Here is a 6,376-nt window from a genome sequence, read left to right as displayed (position 1 = left end):
ATCCAGCTAGACTTGGAGGTGAATAAGAACTGCAGTGAGAGCATAAAGATTATAGAATATTCTGAGTAGATGAGGGTGAAGGGGTACTCTCCTGAGCTACAGAAGGAATGATCTGATGGTTAAGATAAAACACAAGTCAATTTCATCAGAGTTGTCCATGGTCAGCAATGGGCATCTTGCTGGCCTTGCCATTCCTGGACCCACAGCACTCCATGGCCTTCACAATATTCATGCCCTGTCATCTTGCCAGAGGCCACATACTTGCCATCTAGCCACTCAGTCTTGGCAGTGCAGATGAAAAACTGGGAACCATTTGTGTTGGGTTCAGCATTTGCCATGGACAAGATGCCAGGATGAAATTCTTACCATCAAACTTCTCCCCACAGACGAACTTGCTGTTGGTGTCATTATGGCATGTGAAGTCACCACCCTGGCACATAAACCCTGGAATCATTCTGTGAAAGCAGAAAGCTTTAAAACCAAATCCTTTCTTTCCAGTGCTAAGAGCAGGAACATTTCCTGCTGCCTTTGAAACTTTGTCTGCAAACAACTTGAAGGAGACATGGCCCAAGGGCTTGCTTTGAAGGTGATGTTGAAAAACGAGGTAGGTTTGACCATAGCTAGGGACGGCCAGCTCTGTGGCAGCTCTGGGGCAGCTGTGTCCGCAAGGCTCTGGTTCCTCTTGGCTTAACAATTCCATTGTTCAGCGTTTAGCTAAACTACTTTCTAATATTGCTGTCCCAGCATTCATTTTGTGTGGCCAAGCTGCCTGCAGAGACTTGAACGGACACTGACCCCTCCCTCCAGCGCATGCCCTAGATAGTAGCCCACAGAGTCACAGGTAAATATTAAGTTCCTGATATTAGTCCCCCAACCACCCTTGTAATAAGCACTCTCTCCTAAAGCCTAGGACCTTCCCCTTGTGCACCCCTTAGATAAGACCTCCCCCCTCAAAACTTATCAAAACCTGGCTCTTTCTGTTGTGAATTGACCTATCCAGACTAAGCCTAGAAACCGCAAAGCTCTAAACCAGTGGTTCTCAACCTTCCTAATGCCGCGACCCCTTAATACAGTTCCTCATGTTGTGGTGNATATATATTTAAAATATATAGAGAGAGGCATGTATTTTAAATTATAGAAGTAGGAACAAACTCTATTTCTGTAGAAAGAGGGAGAACGCTGTCTTCATCTTGCTGTTTCACTTACTAGCAGGTCTTGGCAGCCTCTCAAGCAGCAGACGTCTCCAACAAAACTTTCCCGCACACTTTAGCACCGCGTGGTACAGGTGCACCAGCCCTACTGTGGACATTTAGGGGTTGCTGCTATGTGCAAAACTGCAGAGAATGCCCTTGAACATGCATCTTTTTGCACTTGTGCAAATATAATTGAACTCAATACTTAAATAGTTAAAACACTTAAAGCTACCCAGGGACCTTTTCTAACCTTAAGAGAGTAATTGCATAGGGGTGGGGGGTAAGGGGCGTGGGAGGCTGTAACTTTTTCCTGCCTCGGTGGAGTTCTGAGCTCTACAGACTGGAAGGCAAACATTACAGGGCCATAAGTTGAAAGAAACACTTGCCACAGTTACCAAGTGGTATGTGTGCTTCCGCAATTCTTCTGTTTGCTGTGGGGCTGTAGGTGCTCATGTCCCAGAATCACCACAAGCGTTAGCTCTACAGGATCATCTTTCCACTGAGACCTGTTGTAAAAAATTAGGCCAAAACAAGTTATCAGCAATAAATGTTCACGCTGCCTCCCCTGAGCTCTGTCCCTCTGCCAGTTTTGGGTGGATCTGGGAGTGCTTAGAAGGTAGTGGTGCTTAACAGTGCCTCGGAAAGGCAAAGCCAATACAGGGTAGTCTCCCCAGTAGTAAGGTGTGGCCTGTGCCGCCCACTTTCCACTCCCCCTTCCACCTTTCTAGTTCAGTCTCCATTGCCTCCAGTGCGGTTTCTTCCCAGTTTCCTACTTTTTATTTTAATTCAGCAAATGTCTATTTGGTAATCACTGTGTGTCAGACACAGTACTAGGCTCTGGGGATACAGGTGTTGATAACAGATAGAATTGCCACCCTCATTAAGTTTGCAATCTCCTGGGGAGGGAGGCGGTGCAGGGAAGTAAGCAGGCTTTTATTCATTCATCCAGGGCTTCCTGTGGGCCAGGGCCTGTGCCAGGAGTTAGAGATCAAAAGAGGGACAAGACGGTCAAGGTCCCAGGCTTCTTGGAGCTTACAGTTTAGTGAGTAAGACAGAGAAAACAAGGAAACCCACAAACAAAATAATTGCAAATTGTCACACATTCTACAAACAAAACAAGGTGCTGAGATAGAGTGTGATAGGAGATCATACTTTTAAAAGGTGGTCAGGGAACGCTCCTCTGAGGAAGTGTCATTTCAGCCAAGACTTGAAGATGAGAAGAAGCCAGCCATGAGAATACTGGAGACAAAGAGGGTTTCAGCTAGAGGCCTGAGACGGAATGCCCTGAGACGGAATGAACTCGGCGTGTTGAGGAAATGAAAGGAGACAAAGAGTTGGGGAGTGAAGAGTAAATGGAAGAGAGGCTTGAATTAAGTTTGGGGAGTTAGTGGTGACTTCATGCAGGGCCATAGTAAATAGTTGGACATTGAGTTTATTCTAAGCTCAGCGGAAAGCCAGGGAAAGATTTTTATGCAGAGGATTAACGTGATCTAATTTGTGTTTGAAGAGTCACTGTTGGTGCAGGTATGTGAAGGAACTGGAGGGGGCCCAGAATGGAAGCAGAGAGAACATAGTTAGAAGGCTTCTACAGCACTTCAGGTAAGCGGTGAAGTAGAATGATCTAAGATGGGGCTGGCTGGTGGGTAAGTTTGAGTTGTAGTTGGAACTAGATTTATCACGGCTTCTGAAGGATTGAAGGTAGCGGGGAAATAGGGATCAAGACTCTGTCCTAAGTTTGGGGCTCAAGCCATTGAAGGTCTGGTCCTGCCATTTGCTGAGACGGGAGGGATTTACAGGGGGAACAGCAAGGCCGACGTGGAGGGGAGGGTGGGTCGGAACAGGAGCGGAAGTTCTGTATGTGTTTGAGGACATCCAATTGGAGTGTAAATCGGTAGTAGAATATACTTCAATAGGAACGATGATAGATGTGGTTTGAGATATGGGCATTTTTAATGTGATTCTGCAGGTAGAAATGTCCAGCAGGTGATAGAGATGCTGAGCCTGGAGCTTGGAAGAGGCCAGAGGAGGAATTCTAGATAACAGATGATTCAAGAGGGGGAACAAGGCGTTTCCTTTGTAAACTGCCCTTTTCATAGTTCATGCTGACCACAGCCAACCACCACTCCCCTGTTTTTCTGCATATATCACACTATGCATATCACACTATGCAAATGTTGAAATTTCTTCTAAATCATCCCTGAAGTCTTGAATCTCAGCATTAAAGCTGAGCACAGTATTAATAAGAATACTGTAATAAAAAACACCTTTACGTTACTTAGTAGGACAGTGACATGTGAAATTGTAGAGTGAAATAAAGAATTTTTTCTGAAATATGGTGTATTTACTATTGTAAATTTTCCCTATGCTGATTCCACAATTCAAGGTAGCACTGCTACCAATATGCTCAATCAGAAACGACCAGGGTTAGTTCTTAAACTGACTCTGTAATTCACTGGCTGTAAGACCTCTCAGGCAAGTCAATTCACATTTCTGAGCCTGTTTCCTGAGTTGTAAATACATGGAGCAGATGAAATAAAGGGTCCTTCCATCTACAAGATTTCATGATTCAATGATTGCACCTTTATAAATGGGCCCAAACCCCCACCTTGAATTGTACGGCACAGGAAAGGAAGAGTGATTAGATTTCTGTTGTGTACCAGGCTACACAGGCAGAGGTCTAAGGTGCCACTAAGGCCATTCCCAGGGCCACTCGTCACCAGTTCCCCCTGCTAAAAAAAGCATATTATCTAGACATCTTAGGGCAGTTGTGGTGCCCAAAGAAGTGTGACAAAATGGAAATGGATCATTTGAAGTTCTCATGAGTTATTTTATTAAAATCCTTTATTGAGTTTTTCTCTGAAACTTCTCTGTGATTATGGTGACTGAGAATACTGTGTCTTTGAAACCAACTAATTCAGCAAAGAAATGGGACATAACTCATTCACCAACTCATTTAGCAAAGACATGGAACAAAGACACAGATTTATTTTGTCACAGTAATGAAACCCAGCTAAGGAGGTGAAATTACTGGGTATAACTGCAAATATTTTGTGATTATGAGATTTCATTTCAAGGTTGAGTTATTGGTTATACCCTAAGCTATGGCTTTTACTACCTTGATAAGTGTGAACAGGATTAAGCTAAGGAATTATGTATTTTTTTTGTATGTAATAAATATTTTTACTTATCCACAGTTTGATTTTTTTTTTAGGTCAAATATAAAGATTCAAGTCTATATGTCTAATTCCATTGCCTCCATTTTTTCATTTACTTGAATATCCATAACAACTCAAACACTCAAGTTAAACAAGTCAAGTTAAAACATATGTATGTATTTCTGACTTAAGAATGTGACCAAGGGCTGGCCGAGTGGCACGTTGGTTAAGAGTTGGCTTGGGATGCCGGAGGGCCCCGGTTCGGATCCCACATATGAGGGCCAGTGACACTGCCCTCTACAGCTAAGATGCTGAACAACAGCTTGACCTGGAGNTCACCCTAACAGAAAGTCTGAGGGTGAACAGAGGGCCTTCCGGTCAGGTATACACTCATCTGAAAAGCAAAACCTGACAAGCAAACAAAAAGCAGGGTAAGGATGGGGACCGGACAACAACAGAGAGTTCGCCAGCTCACCCACTGTTTCTCAGACCTGACTTTCTGCAGGCTGTCCTGGGAGGGCAGCAATATGTGCCTGGAAGAGGCTGGTTACTTGTTTCGAAACAAACAAGGTTCTCAAATCCTTTGAACAGCTGAAGGAACAGAACACTCCATTACGATGTATTCCTTCATTCTCTCTGAACTGAGATCTTTATTTACAAGGGTGGCTGGTCTTGGCTGGAAAAATGCAGTCAGATGAAGATCAAAATGATAACACCAAAATGATCATCTCAGAACACAGCACCAAGTATCTTCTGCGTGAGCCTTCATGTCCCTATAGAATGGGGATTGTACAGGAGAAAAAAATGAAAGGCCATGGGAAAACATGAATGTTTTTAATAGTTCACTGTGGATAGAGGCTCACCGTATTTCTGACTCAACTTTATAATGTTTCCCATCTCTAAGCCAAAAGGTTCAGGAGTGCGGCTGTGGTGGGACGTGACTAGGTATAACCTTCGCAACAAGTCTCTTCCTACACGTCTTACTTTAGAATCCAACCCACATATACAGTTGACCCTTAAACAACACAGTGTGGACTGTGTGGGCCCACTTATTGAATGTTTTTTCAATAAATACTGTAAACGCATTTTTTCTTCTTTAGGATTTTCTTAATAACATTTTATTTTCTGTAGCTTACTTTATTGTAAGAATATAGTATACAAAACATATAACATATAAAACATGTGTTAATCATCTGTGATTGGTAAGGCTCCCAGTCAACAGTAGGCTCTTAGTAGTTAAGTTTTGGGGAAGTCAAAGTGGTAGGTAGATTTCCCACTGTGCAGGGGGGTCCATGCCCCACTCCCCTCATTGTTCAAGTGTCAACTGCAGAGCTCTTTGAATTTGGGAGTCACAAAGTGCATACAGACTACGGCACTTGTGAGCTCATTGGCTACTGTTGTCACATCACAAAATGGAGTGGAGTGAGGTGAGCTAATGGCTTATTTTAGTCAGTGCATACAGTGACTCTAAATGGATTCCCCCAATTTAGCTACACTCACTCTCAATTATCAGGACTAGTTTACCTGCACTGTGCAGATTAGCCTCTAACCTACTTTATGCTGTATAGGTGCTTCAAACTTTTGTCTATTTCTCCAGATTTGCACTAATGAGACTTTTAAGATCACAGATTTTAAAATAAATATTAAAATTTAACAGTTTTGAGGGCCGGCTGAGTGGTGCGTTGGTTAGGAGCTGGCTTGGGATGCCAGCTCTGAGCAGCAGGACCCCGGTTAGGATCCCACATGAGGCCCAGTGACACTGCCCTCTACAGCTAAGATGGTGAACGGCAGCTCGACCTGGAGTTGGGCTGCCGTGGGTCGCCGGCGATGGCTTAGGCTGCAGCCCTGCTGCAGTGAGCTGTCGTAAGCTACTGTGAGTGGCCGGCACCCAATGTGAGCTGCCAGGAGCCGCTGTGAGCGGCCGTCCAGAGGCCGGCGACTGATCTGCCTCATCCGGGAAGAGTTCAATAATGATGCCAACATGGGCCAGTGAAGCAACGTCCTCCACAACTAGACTGAAAAACAAAA

This window comes from Hipposideros armiger, unplaced genomic scaffold (assembly GCF_001890085.2).
Source record: "Hipposideros armiger isolate ML-2016 unplaced genomic scaffold, ASM189008v1 scaffold_655, whole genome shotgun sequence".
In the NCBI taxonomy this organism is placed as follows: domain Eukaryota; kingdom Metazoa; phylum Chordata; class Mammalia; order Chiroptera; family Hipposideridae; genus Hipposideros; species Hipposideros armiger.
Note: the sequence above shows the minus strand (reverse complement) of the source record.